We start from the raw sequence: 14481 nt of genomic DNA, 5'->3' as shown, positions 1-14481 counted from the left end.
TGAATGAATTTTGAAAGAATTTTTCTCTTTCACTGTCTTTGTGTTTGAAATTTATTTTTATAATGGCATTTAGCTGAGTTACACTGCTGTGTTTATTCCACATTACACACACTTGATTCACTTACAGATAGGTATCAATACATAGGTTTTAAGATTCCTACTAGTCAGATATATTCCTCTGCGGTGAATAGGGGGTGTTGAGTCCAATTCATTGAGCAAGGAGTAGGCCTTGTCTATTACATGCGTGGTTTATGGAACGGTATTTGTGGTAATTTCAAACTTGTGTTATGCATCACTCCACCTCACCTTTCCCCTTAAGCAGGCATAAGTGTTTTTTCTAAATGTGTGACTCTGTTCTGTTTTGTAATACAGTTCATGTGTAGCCATGTTTACCTTCCCTCTATAAGTGATATGTTATCATAAGTTTCTATTTCTGTGTGACTTATTTCACGTAGAATCATCGTACCTAAATCCACTCAGTATGTTGCTACTAGTCTTATGACATTGATTTCAAGGCTGAGGGATATTCCATTGTACCTAAGTACCAGAATTTCTTTATCCATTTTTCTCTTTCATGGGATATTTAAGGTGTACCGAAGTCTAGGTTCTTGAAAAGGAGCAGCCCTAAACTTTGGGGTTCCTGTGTCTTGTTGATTTTTAGTCTTCCTAAGATATACACCCGTGAGTGGAAGTGCCCTGTGCTCTGTAGCTCTATTTTTCACATGTTTTAGGAAACACCATACAGTTCTCCAGAGTGGCTGTCGGCAACTTACATCCTGCCCATCAGCGTAACAAGGCTCTCTGTTCTCCATGGCCTGTCCTGCCTTTCTGGTTTTTACACGTTTTACGGATGGCCCTTTTGACCAGTGTGAAGTGAGACTTCTTTGGAGTGTAGTTTGCCTTGCCCGCTTGCGTGGTTGGCCATAAAGGGCGTATGCGTTTTTTTCTGAATATATTCAGGAAAAAACGCATACGCCCTTTATGGCCAACTGCATCATTGTCGAAATTCTGTCGCTTTTCATGTGCTCTAAAGGCGAATCCAATTTACCCCTTGAAATCTGTTTCCTGCAATTCTGCCTTGCTTTCAGATCCTCTTCGTTGCCTTACCTCCATATAATTTTGGACTATAGTTGTCATTTATAACTCTGAAGTTTTGTGAATTGCACTGCCCCTGTGGTCCATTTTTCAACTCGCTTTTCTGTGAGCTGGCTGCAAAACCACAGGATTGCTTCAGGCCGTATTCTGGTTCCCGGGCGGCAGGCTGAGCCTTTGGTTAATTCTTCTTCCTGATGGGAAGTTAGAGTGACATGTGCCCATCCAGACACATATAGCTAGTCTCTCATTTGTTCCCTGTCTTCCCGTTCATCCTCCGCACAAGTTGCAAGCTTTGAGAAACAGGAGTTTAAAGGCGCTGACTCTCCAAGTGGGGAGATTGTTAGTAAAGCGGCTGGAATGGTGAACCCTGGCACCAGGAGAGGAAAAATGAGGTGTGTTATAGAAACCTTTCCCGATCACACGATAACCATCCTCTGGGTTTCCCATGCGTGTTTTAGCTGTAGGAAGATTGCCTTAAACCTGGAGAGCTGGGAACCATGGAATAGGTAGCACGCAGTATTGCCTTAAAGTGTCTGCATTTGCTCAACCAACCTCACCAATCCTCTCAGCCCCAAGTGTCCAGGCTTATGTCTCATCCAGCTGTGAGTGTAGATATGGTCAGTCCAGGTTGGTTCACAGCCCCTGAACAAATTTTGTAAGAATTTTTCTCTCTTTCTCTGTCTTTGTGTTTTGTGTTTGAAATTTATTTTTATAAAGTGGTTTAGCTGAGTTTCATTGCTGTCTTTATGCCGCTCTACACACACTTGATTCCCTTACGGAGACATATCAATACATAGGTTTTAAGGTTATTACTAGTCAGATATATTCCTCTGCAGTGAATAGGGTGTGTTGATTCTAGCTCATTGAAAAAGGAGTAGGTCTTGTCTATTACATATTTGGTTTATGGAACTGTATCTGTGCTGATTCCAAACTCTGGTTTTATGCATCACCCCACCTCAACTTTCCCCTTAAGCAGGCATGAGTGTGTTTTCTAAATGTGGGACTTTGTTCTGTTTTGTAATTCAGTTCATGTGTAGCCATGTTTACGTTCCCTCTATAAGTGATATCTTATGATAAGTTAAATTTTCTGTGTGACTTATTTCCCTTAGAATCATCGTACCTAAATCCACTCATTATGCTGCTATTAGGCTTATGACATTGATTTCATGGCTGAGTGGTATTCCATTGTACATAAGTACCACAACTTCTTTATCCATTTTTCTCTTCCTGGGATATTTCAGGTGTACCAAAGTCGAGGTTCTTGTAAACAGAGCAGTGCTAACCTTTGGTGTGTCTGTGTCTTGTTGATTTTTAATTTTCCCAAGTTAGACGCCCATGAGTGGAAGTGACCTATGCTCTGCAGCTCTGTTTTTTAGATGTTTTAGGAAACACCATACATTTCTCCAGAGTAGCTGTTGGCTATTTACATTCCACCCATCAGCGTAACAAGGCTCACTGTTCTCCATGGTGTATCGTGCATTTCTGGTTTTTATACTTTTTTCGCATGGCCCATTTGACAAGTGCGAAGTGTAGTGCAGATTTGCATTGCCCGCTTGCTTGGTTGGCCAAAAAGGGCGTATGCGTATTTTTCCTGAATATATTCAGGAAAAATACGCATACGCCCTTTTTGGCCAACTGCATCATTGTCGAAGTTCTGCTGCTTTTCCTGTGCTTTAAAGGCGAGTCCAATTTACCACTTGAAGTCTGTTTCCTGCAATTCTGGATTGCTTTCAAATCCTCTTGTTTGCCTTACCTGAATACATTTTTTGGACGATGGTTGTCATTTATCACCATGCAAGTTTGTGAATTGCAGTGCCCCTGTGCTCAATTTTTCAACTCCCTTTTTTGTGAGCTGGCCGCAAAACCGCAGGATTGATTCAGGCCGTATTCTGGTTCCCATGCGGCAGACTGAGCCTTTGGTTAATTCTTTTTCCTGATGAGAAATTAGAGTGACAGGTGCCTGTCCAAACACCTACAGGTAGTCTCTCATTGGTTCCCACTCTTCCCGTTCATCCTCCGCACAAATTGCAAGCTGTGTGAAATAGGAGGTTAAAGGCATTGACACTCCAAGGGGGGAGATTGTTAGAAAAACGGCTGGAATGGTGAACCCGAGCACCCAAAGAGTAAAAATGAGGTGCGTTATAGGAACCTTTCCCGATCACACGGTGTACCACCCTCTGGGTTTCCCGTGCATCTTATAGCTATAGGAAGATGGCCTTAAACCTGGAGAGCTGGGAACCATGGAATAGGTAGTACGCAGCATTGCCTTAAAGTGTCTGCCTTTGCTCGCCCAACCTCACCAAATCCTCTCAGCCCCAGGAGTGTCCAGCCTTATGTCTCATTCAGCTGTGGGTGTAGATGTGGTCAGTCCAGGTTGCATCACTGCCCCTGAAGGAATTTTGTAATAATTTCTCTCTCTTTCACTGTCTTTGTGTGTTGTGTTTGAAATTTATTTTTATAATGGGGTTTAGCTGAGTTTCACTGCTGTGTTTATGCTGCTTTACGCACACTTAATTCCCTTTCAGAGAGATATCAATACATAGGCTTTAAGATACTTAATAATCAGATATATTCCTCTGTGGTGAATAGGGGGTGTAGACAGGAGTACATCCTGTCTATTACATGTTTGGCTTATGGAACGGTATCTGTGCTAATTTCAAACTCTTGTGTTATGCATCACCCCACCTCACCTTTCCCCTTAAGCAGGCATAAGTGTGTTTTCTAAATGTGAGACCTTGTTCTGTTTTGTAATTCAGTTCATGTGTAGCGATGCTTACCTTCCCTCTGTAAGTGATATCTTATGATTAGTTTCTTTTCTGTGTGACTTATTTCACTTAGAATCATCGTACCTAAATCCACTCATTATGCTGCTACTGGCCTTATGATATTGATTTCATGGCTGAGTGATATTCCACTATACATAAGTACCACAACTTCTTTATACATTTTTCTCTTTCCTGGGATATTGAAGGTGTACCGAATTCGAGGTTTTTGTAAACGGAGCAGCCGTAAATTTTGGGGTGCCTGTGTCTTGTTGATTTTTAGTCTTCCCAAGATATACACCTATTAGTTAAGTGCCCTCTGCTCTGCAGCTCTGTTTTTTCCATGTTTTAGGAAACACCATACAGTTCTCAAGAGTGGCTCTCGGCAATTTACAAACGGCGCATCAGCGTAACAAAGCCCCCTGTTCTCCATGGCCTGTCCTGCATTTCTGGTTTTTACACTTTTTTCGGATGGCCCTTTTGACCGGTGGGTAATGAGACTTCTTTGTAGTGCGGATTTGCCTTACCCGCTTTCTTGGTTGGCCAAAAAGGGTGTATGCGTTTTTCCCTGAATATATTCAGGGAAAAACGCATTTGCTGTTTTGAGCCAACTGCATCATTGTCGAAGTTCTGCCACTTTTCATGTGCTTTAAAGGCGAGTCCAATTAACCACTTGAAATCTGTTTCCTGCAATTTTGCCTTGCTTTCAAATCCTCTTCGTTGCCTTAGCTCAATATAGTTTTGGACGATAGTTGTCATTTGTAATTCTGCAGGTTTGTGAATTGCAGTGCCCCTGTGCTCCGTTTTTCAACTCGCTTTTTGGTGAACTGACGAAAAAACCGCAGGATTTCTTCAGGCCCTATTCTGGTCCAGGGCAGCAGGCTGAGCCTTTGGTTAATTCTTCTTCCTGATGGGATATTAGAGTGACTTGTGCCTGTCCAAACACCTACAGCTAGTCTCTCATTGTTTTTCACTCTTCTCATTCATCCTCCAGACAAATTGCAAACTGTGCGAAACAGGAGGTTAAAGGTGCTGATTCTCCAAGTGCGGAGATTGTTAGTAAAGTGGCTGGCATGGTGAACACGAGAACCAGGAGATGAAGAATGAGGTGCGTTTTAGAGACCTTGCCCGATCACACTGTGTTCCATGCTCTGGTTTTCCCGTGCATCTTTTAGCTGTAGGAAGATTCCCTTGAACCTGGAGAGTTGGGACTCATGGATTGGGTAGCGCGCAGTATTACTTTAAAGGTTCTGGCTTTGCTCACCCAACCTCACCAATCCGCTCAGCCCCAAGAGTGTCCGGCCTTATGTCTCATCCAGCTGTGGTCGGTCCAGGTTGCATCACAGCCCCTGAACGAATTTTGTAAGAATTTCTCTCTCTTTCACTGTCTTTGTGTTGAAATTTATTTTTATAATTTTGTTTGGCTGAGTTTCACTGCTGTGTTTATGCTGCTTTACACACACTTGATTCACTTACAGAGAGATATCAACACCTAGAAATTAAGATACTTACTAGTCAGATATATTCTTCTGAAGTGAATAGGGGGTGTTGAGTCCAGTTCATGGAGCAAGGAGTAGGTCTTGTCTATTGTATATTTGGTTTATGGAACGGTATCTGTGCTAATTTCAAACTCTTGTGTTATGCGTCATCCCACCTCACCTTTCCCCTTAAGCAGGCATAAGTGTGGTTTCTAAATGTGTGACTGTGTTCTCTTTTGTAATTCAGTTCATGTGTAGCGATGCTTACCTTCCCTCTATAAGTGATATCTTATGATTAGTTTCTTTTCTGTGTGACTTATTTCACTTAGAATCATCGTGCCTGAATCCACTCATTATGCTGCTATTAGGCTTATGACATTGATTTCATGGCTGAGTGATATTCCATTGTACATAAGTACCACAACTTCCTTATCCATTTTTCTCTTTCCCAGGATATGTAAGGTGTACCGAAGTTGAGGTGTTTGTTAACGGAGCAGCCCTAAACTTTGGCGTGCCTGTGTCTTCTTGATTTTTCGTCTTCCTAAGATATACGCCCGTGAGTGGAAGTGCCCTCTGCTCTGTAGATCTCTTTTTTAGATGTTGTAGGAAACAGCATACTGTTCTCCAGAGTGGCGGTTGGCAATTGACATCCCGCCCATCAGCATAACAAGGCTCCGTGTTCTCCATGGCCTGTCCTGCATTTCTGGTTTTTACACTTTTTTCGGATGGCCCTTTTGACCGGTGGGAAGTGAGACTTCTTTGGAGTGCGGATTTGAATTGCCCGCTTGCTTGGTTGGCCAAAAAGAGCGTATGCGTTTTTTCCTGAATATATTCAGGAAAAAACCGCATACGCTCTTTTTGGCCAACTGCATCATAGTCGAAGTTCTGCCAGTTTTCATGTGCTCTAAAGGCGAATCCAATTTACCCCTTGAAATCTGTTTCCTGCAATTCTGCCTTGCTTTCAAATCCTCTTCGTTGCCTTAACTCAATGTATTTTTTGACGATAGTTGTCATTTATAACTCTGCAGGTTTGTGAATTGCAGTGCCCCTGTTCTCCATTTTTCAACTCGCTTTTTTGTGAACTGGCCACAAAACCGCAGTATTGCTTCAGGCCCTATTCTGGTTCCAGGGAGGCAGGCTGAGCCGTTGGTTAATTCTTCTTCCCGATGGGAAATTACAGTGACATGTGCCTTTCTTAACACCTGCAGCTAGTCTCATTGGTTCCGATCATCCTCCGCACAATTTGCAAACTGTGGGAAACAGAAGGTTAAAAGCGCTGATTCTCCAAGGGGGAGATTTTTAGTAACATGGCTGGAAGGCGAACCCGAGCACCAGGAGATGAAAAATGAGGTGCATTATAGACACCTTTCCCGATCACACAGTGTACAGTCCTCTGGGTTTCCCATGCATGTTTTAGCTGTAGGAAGATTCCCTTGAACCTGCTTATTTGGGACCCATGGAATGACTACCAGGCAGTATTACTCTAAAGGGTCTGCATTTCCTCACCCAACCTCACTAATTCTCTTAGCACAAACAGTTTCCAGCCTTATGTCTCATCCTGCTGTGTGTCTAGATTTGTTTAATCCATGTTGCATCACAGCCCCTGAGCAAAAGTTGTAAGTGTTTTTCTCTGTCTCACTGTCTTTTTTTTTCAGTTTATTATTATATTGGTTACAGCTGATTTTCAATGCTCTCTTTCTTGCTGCTGTACATCCACGTGATTCACGTACAGAGAGACATCAATAAATTCTTTTTCAGATTCTTACCAGTCGTATATATTCTTTTCCAGCGAGATGAGTGTGATGAGTGCAGTTCTTTGAGCTACCGAGTAGGCTTTGCCGATTATCAGTTTGGTATTGGGAACGGTATCTTTGCTAATTTCAACCTCCTGGATAATGCCTCACCCCTCCCCACCTTTCCCCTTTAGCAGCCTTATGTGTGTTTTCTACATATTTGACTAGTTTCTGTTTTGTAATTTATTTGATGTGTAGCCATTTTTGATTCCACCTTTAAGTGATATCTTACGATATGTGTCCTTGTCTTTTTGACTTATGTCACTTAGAATGATAGTACCTAACTCCTCCGGAGTTGCTGCAACTGGCCTTATTTCACTGATTTCCGGGCTGAGTAATATTCCACTCTACATAAGTACCACATCTCTTTTATCCATTTTTTCCTTCCAGGGACATTTAGGTTATATCCAAGTCGAGGCTCTTTTAAACAGAGAGGTGGTAAATGTTGGGGTGACTGTGTCCTGTGGATTTTTGTTTTTCCCAAGATACACACCCATGAGTGCAAGTGCCCTCTGCTCTGTAGCTCATTTTTTAGATGTTTTAGTAAACACAATACACTTCTCCAGAGTGGCCGTTGGCAATTTACATTTCCACTATCAGCCCACAGGGCTCTCTTTTCTCCTCCCCCTGTCCTGCATTTCTGGTGTTTACACTTTATGAGGATAGCTCTTCTGACTGATGCGAAGTGATACCTTTTGTAGTATTGATTTCCAGTGCCCACCTGTTTGGTTGGCTAAAAAGGGTGTATGCCCTTTTCTTGAATATATTCAGAAAAAACGCATACGCCCTTTTTGGCCAACTGCATCGTTGGCAATGTTCAGCCCCTTTTCTTGTGCTTTAATGGCGAGTCCTTTCTACCTCTTCAAATCCCTTTCCTGCCATTCTCCCTTGCTTACAAGTCCTTTTCATTGACTTACCTCAAGACATTTTTCGACGATAGACATTTTCAACACTGCAGTTTCGTGAATTTTAGTCCCCCTGAGTTCCATGTTTCAACTTGTGTTTTTGGGAACTGGCCACAAAACAGCGGGATTTCCTCAAGCCCTAGTCTGTTTCCGTGGGCAATCCTAGCCTTTGGCCAATTCGTCTTCCTGGAAATGAGAGTGACATGTGCCTGTCCGAACACCTAGGACTTGTCTCTCATTGTTTCTCATCCTTCCGCTTCATCCTCTGGACAAATTCCAAACTGTGCACAACAGGATGTTGACGGTGCTGACATCCCCATGTGGGCAGATTGTTAGGAATGATACTGGAGGGGTGAACCTGAGCACCAGTAGATGAGGAGATGAGATTCGTTTTCCAAACTCTTCCCGATCAAATGGTGTACCATCCTCTGGGTGTGACATGCATGTTTTACCAGTAGGAAGGGTCTCGTGCATGTAAGGAGAACACCAGGGATTTTTCCAAATCAGTGTCTCCCCGAACCCTAAACTGGGGAATTTTTAAGCTATGGCTACACGTATGTTCATTAAGGGCCTTGGGAAGTAGGCAGAGTCCGAACTTTAGATGATTGAAGTCTTCATGGTGAGAAGCGCTCACCATCGGCTTCCCTTAGGTTACATTTTATCTGTCGTTGATAGATGATGTCGATAAAAATATCTGTTCTTTTTCAGATTATTTCCCCTTATAGGTTATTTCAAAATATTGAGTGTAGTTCCCTGTGCTATACAGTAGTTCCTTGTTGATGATCTATTTTATACATAGCAATGTGTATGTGTTAATCCCAAACTGTTAATTTATCCCTCCTCCCACCTTTCCCCATTGGTAATAATAAATTATAAGATTTTAAACTTCTCAGAAATGGGGGAGCTGAAAGAGAGGTATCATTTTCAATGGAAGAGCATTCAAAACAAGATTGAAGCTTCAGCCAAGATTATTAGATGTACATCCTTGGAAAGAAATCACTTCATTTCTCTAATGTTGACCCGACAAATAAGACAAACCTCTTCACTGAACTTGCTTATAATAAAGTGATGGAAATATCAAATTGAAGTGTTAGAAACATCTTATTTTACCCGAGCCTTATACACGGCTCTATGTTAATTACAGTTTGGCTCAGACATCTGTTCATTGAAGTTACAATGTTCTCAATTTCTGTTACTGATCCTCCAGAGTGGGCCCCAACAAGGGTCCCCCTGCCCAGTGTCATTGGAGCCAACAGATCGAGACTGAGTTTGGTTCAGAAGCAAAGGAAACTTTATATGTTGATCAGAGAATGGAAATGTGAGAGCGTGCGCTTCCCCGCGGGCTGTGGGCGGGGCTGCTGTGTACGGATCCCGGCAGCGTCATCATCGGGAGGGAGAGGGTGGAGCTCTCGAGGGCCGGGTTGGCTGCAGCTCAGGCTCTAGGTCGCGGAGTCTGCATGGGGCCCCCGCGAGCTGAGGTGTCGACCCAGCCATTCTGCGCTAGGAAATCGGGTCTGAAGTGCCGGGTGTGGGACCTCTGCATGCGGAACCCTAGGAGCACGTGAAATTAGAGCACAAAGGAAAAAAAGGTTAGACTTTATTTTATTGCCTAGATTCTATTTTTATCTCCCAGGAATTTTTAATGGGCCTTGCCGGTGATAAACCCCTCCTCTACCATTTGTCCCGTTCCTCATTCTTGGGGTCCTAAGGGTGCAGAACCCTCCTCTGTAACTGCTTCGTGCTGAGTTGGGAGTCCTCATACCCAAGGAGAGGGGCAGAACTTTTCCCCATCAGCCTCCAGGTGAGGTTGATTGTCCCCAGGCCTCCTGCCTCACTGCTCGTCGCCTGAGCGCCAGCATTGGGAGTGTTACAGATTCTAATGACCTTGAAGGGTCCAGGAAAGAGATGCGCAGAGACGCTGGGTGGGGGGGGCCGGTTTTACCCTACCCCACATTTGTTCGGCCACCTTAGGCTGAAGGTTTCTGCCAGCCTAGATGCTCTGACTTGTAGTCTGCGCTTTCTTCAATTAGGCCCCTGAATTAACGTACAAACAGCACCAGGTGTCGGAGCCCTGCCTGCTCAACTCCCAGACAGTCCAGGGTCGGTGGTGATGCAGGACCATGACGGCTACTGAGTCAACGGCCTTTTGAAGTAGCCAGGAGTCCAGCCGGTCTCATTGGCTGCCGTCACCGCGGTGTCTGTAGGCTTTTCTATGTTGACAGCGTGATATACGGTTCCCCCGCCAAGCTTATTAGGTCCCCTCTGGGTGCAGTAAGTCCTGCAAGCAGTAGTCTGCTCTTTTGGGGCACACTCTTTTTGTTTTCTGAGAGAAGCTCCAGGTCAAGTGATGGTCACACGAGTCGTCTTGGGGGCCTGTTGCCCCCGGTTGTTTCTCTGGAGGTTGGAGCTGGAGGGCCCCCTCACTCGAGGTCAGTGTGCCCACGGAGCGACCCCTGCAACTTCAGGGCATGGTGGGTGGTTAGGATCACCACGTGGGGTCCTTTTCCCTTAGGAGGGAGCTGGCCTTGCGGGCTGCTGAATTCCAGATTTTTAGATACCCCCAGTATTCTGGCCGGATGGGGCGGCGGGCCAAGCCCTTGGTGACCGTAGCTTATCCTACCTGGAGGGCATTCCTGCGTTGTTCCATTTCAGGTGGTCCCAGTTTTTGCACTAATACTCCAAGGGCAATTCACCTTTGACCGGGAATGTAAAGGTCAAAGGGTTTAGCTAAATTAGGGAGTTCCAGGGCAAGGGTCTGAATTGACTGCTCTTTCCATTCTTGAAAGGCCGCTTCTGGATTCTATTCGAAAGTATCATCATCTTTTCCTTTCAGTGCTTCATATAGAGGCCCAGCTATTAGACTGTAGTTAAGGATCCAGATGCAGCAAACCCCGGCCTCCCCAGGAATCCCTGAGCTGTCTTCTAGTTTTAGAAGGGGTAAGGCTGCAAATGGCTTCTTCCCTTTCCTGGGATGGGATTCTCCGACCTTCTGTGAGAATGAAGCCCAGGCAGGTCACCTTATTCTGTGATATTTGAGCCTTTTTCTTGGACACCTTCTATCCTTTTTTGGCTAGGTAGTTCAGAGGCCTCCTTAGTAGGGCTGGCGATCAGAATGTCGTCTGCATATTGGAGGAGGGTTCCCTTTTCCAGAGGTAGAACTTTTAGGTGTTTAGCTAATGTTTCCCCAAAGATGGTGTGGTAATTTTTGAACCCTTGGGGCAGGACGGCCCAGCAGTATTATTTTTGTTGTATTTTGAGTCCTGCCACTCACAAGCCAGGATTTCTTGTGACTCTGGGACTAATGGAATACAGAAGAAGGCATCATTGAAGTCTTAATACAGAATACCATGTCCTGGTGGATGGTAGAATGACCAGCAGTGTGTAGGAATTAGGAACTACTGGATGTATATCCTCGGTGGCTTCACTGAGTGTCCTGACATCCTTTACCAGGTCCCCAGCAGTCCACGGGGCTCTCGTGGTCAGGCCAATTCCAGGATATGGAGCTCACCTGGGCAGGTCCCCAGGAGCCAATGGGGCTCTCGTTGTCAGGCCCCTCCCAGGATATGGAGCTCACCTGTGCAGCTACCCAGCAGCCCATGGGGCTCTCGTGGTCAGGCCCCTCCCAGGATATGGAGCTCCCCTGGGCAGGTACCCCGGCAGGGCTGGGCACACAGGAACCGTGCACATAGCCCTCATTGCAGAGCACCCCCAGCTCACCTGTCGCTCAGAGCTGACACAGAGCACCTCAGAGCAGGACTTGAACTAACAAACAGCAGCTCCGACAGGTCTGTAACCCTGGGCATCACTCTGTGCGGCCTCCCTCCACCGGGTTTTCCAGAGACTTCCACTGCAGCTTCCACCCACCACCCCTCCTCTCCCTGACTCCTGGGTTCCTCTCATTAGGAGAGGATCTTCTTGAAGTTGTCTCCCACTCATGGGCCAGATAAAATGATTAGAACACAAGCCGGAGCTGCAGCCCCTCGTCTATCCTGACTCTGAGGAGCCCACACCTGTTCCTTGGACCTGGCCAGTTCAGCAAGGTCCATTTTCTGCAACTGTGAGCCTCTGAGGGGCGAGGATTGGCTGACCTGGGCAGCCTGACCGCCAGCCAGCCCTCCCCAGGTGTGCCTGGGTTGAGGTCAATATAAGCACCGCTCCAGGCAGCAAGAGCCCCTGCAGCTCTGCCTGACGCCATATTCTCTGTCCCGTCAGCAATGTCGGGGCTGGGCTGGTGGGAGGGAGTGAGGGGCCATGGCTTGTGGGTGGCCCGGTGTGAGTGGGGCTCTGCTGGACTTTCTGCAGGAGTTGCCGGGCTGCCACCTGCTAAAGAAGAGGATGTGTCACCCATACCTGCCACTGGAAGTTCTCCCCGGGCAGAGGTGAGGAAGGAAAAAAAGCAGTGGGGGCCGGGACAGGAGGGGTACCTCAGTCAGGGAAATGGAAAGCTTCCAGAAGAGCGCCCGGGGCCAGGACCATCCTGGCTGGCCTGCAGGCACCAAGTCGGCTGGCGTGCTGTGGCTGGTGTGGCTCCACGGCACAGGTGTGGTGACTTTTTGATTCTCATTTGGCAGGGCAGGTGTAATTTACAAGCCTGCGAGTTTGGTTCTTTCACACACATATATGACCATACGGGAGTTCCCTTGTATGTGATTTGTCATTTTTCCTTTGTTGCTTTCAATAATTTTTCTTTGTCTTTAATTTTTTGTCAGTTTGATTACTATGTGTCTCGGCATTTTTCTCCTTTGGTTATCCTGCCTGGGACTCTCTGCGCTTCCTGGACTTGGGTGGCTATTTCTTTTCCCATACTAGGGAAGTTTTTTTACTATAATCTCTTCAAATATTTTCTCGAGTCCTTTCTCTCCCTCTTCTCTGTCTGGGACCCCTATAATGCAAATGTTGTTGTGTTTAATGTTGTCACAGAGGTCTCTTAGGGTGTCTTCATTTATTTTCATTCTTTTTCTTTATTCTGTTCCACAGCAGTGATTTCCACCTTTCTGTCTTTCAGGTCACTTATCCGTTCTTCTGCCACAGTTATTCTGCTACTGATTCCTTCTAGTGTATTTTTCATTTCAGTTATTGTATTGTTCATCTCTGTTTGTTTGTTCTTTAATTCTTCTAGGTGTTTGTTCCTTAATCCTTCTAGGTCTTTGTTAAGCATTTCTTGCATCTTCTCGATCTTTGCCTCCATTCTTTTTCCAAGGTCTTGGGTCATCTTCACTGTCATTTTTGTGAATTCTTTTTCTGGAAGGTTGGCTATCCCCACCTCATTTTGTTGTTTTTCTGGGGTTTTATCTTGTTCCTTGATCTGGTATAAAGTCCTCTGCCTTTTCACTTTGTCTGTCTTTCTTTGAATGTGGTTTTCCTTCCACAGGCTGCAGAATTGTAGTTCTTCTTGCTTCTGCTGTCTGCTCTCCAGTGGATGAGTCTATCTTAGAGGCTTGTGCAAGCTTCCTGATGGGAGGGACTGGTGGTGGGTTGAGCTGGGTGTTGCTCTGGTGGGCAGAGCTTTAATCTGTTTGTCTGCGGATTAAATAAAACTTTAATTAAAAGTTTAATCTGCTTGTCTGCTGATGCATGGGGCTGAGTTCCCTCCCTGTTTTTTGTTTGGCCTGAGGTCACCCAGCACTGGAGCCTACCTTGCTCTTGGTGGGGCTAATGGCGGACTCTGGGAGGGATCATGCCAAGGAGTATTTCCCAAAACTTCTGCTGCCAGTGTCGTTGTCCCCACGGTGAGCCACAGCCACTCCCCGCCTCTGAAGGAGACGCTGCAAAACTAGCAGGTAGGTCCGGTCATTCGTCTACGGGGGTCACTGCTCCTTCCCCTGGGTCTTGATGTGCACACTATTTTGTGTGTGCCCTCCAAGAGTGGAGTCTCTGTTGAGACTGTGAGTCTCTGAGTGCAGTTGAGACTCTGAGACTCTGAATGGAGTCACACAGACTCTGGGTCCTGTGAAGCTTCGATGCTTTGTGGTTGTAGATATCCTACAGGAGACGGTCCACAGCAGGTGAAGCTAATGCTGTCAGTAGAGGTGGTGAAGCCAAAGATGCAGTTCTGACTAGAGGTGCGATGTACATAGAGGACAAAATAATCTTGTGTGAATGTAGTTCAGGCACATTTAAGATGAATGCAGTCATGTTAATGCCTAACATCTTCTGTCTTGTGCCTCCTGTCAGGGACCCCATCCTCAGTTCCTGAGGCTCCTGTAAGTCATGTACAGGGGAATGGAGAGTGAGCTCTGTCCGGTCTGAGCCCCGAGTTACCCTGTGTGTATCTTAGGATACTTTGTATTTCTGTGGTGGCTGTTGTAACATCATCTCTTTCATTTCTGATTTATTTGGGCCCTCTCTTTAAAAAAAAAATACATACTGCTGTTGTCTTTTATTCTTTACAGAAGTTTAATAAGTGTTTGATCTATTACCCTTATTCTATGTATACTTTTTGCAGTGA

At 45.4% G+C, this 14481-nt stretch overlaps 1 long non-coding RNA gene across 1 annotated transcript in view; it reads left to right on the top strand.

Annotated features, from left to right (window-relative positions):
• The first annotated feature begins 7571 nt into the window (after positions 1-7571).
• LOC307174848 overlaps positions 7572-14481 on the top strand; it is a 162327-nt gene continuing 155417 nt past the window's right edge. The window contains exons 1-3 of the long non-coding RNA XR_013824182.1: positions 7572-9351; positions 12336-12412; positions 13648-13813. This is a non-coding gene — a long non-coding RNA (uncharacterized lncRNA). The remainder of the gene's footprint in view (positions 9352-12335; positions 12413-13647; positions 13814-14481) is intronic.

This window comes from Stenella coeruleoalba, assembly GCF_951394435.1.
Source record: "Stenella coeruleoalba genome assembly, chromosome: 16".
Classification (NCBI taxonomy): Eukaryota; Metazoa; Chordata; class Mammalia; order Artiodactyla; family Delphinidae; genus Stenella; species Stenella coeruleoalba.
Note: the sequence above shows the minus strand (reverse complement) of the source record. Positions and strands in the feature narration are given on the sequence as shown.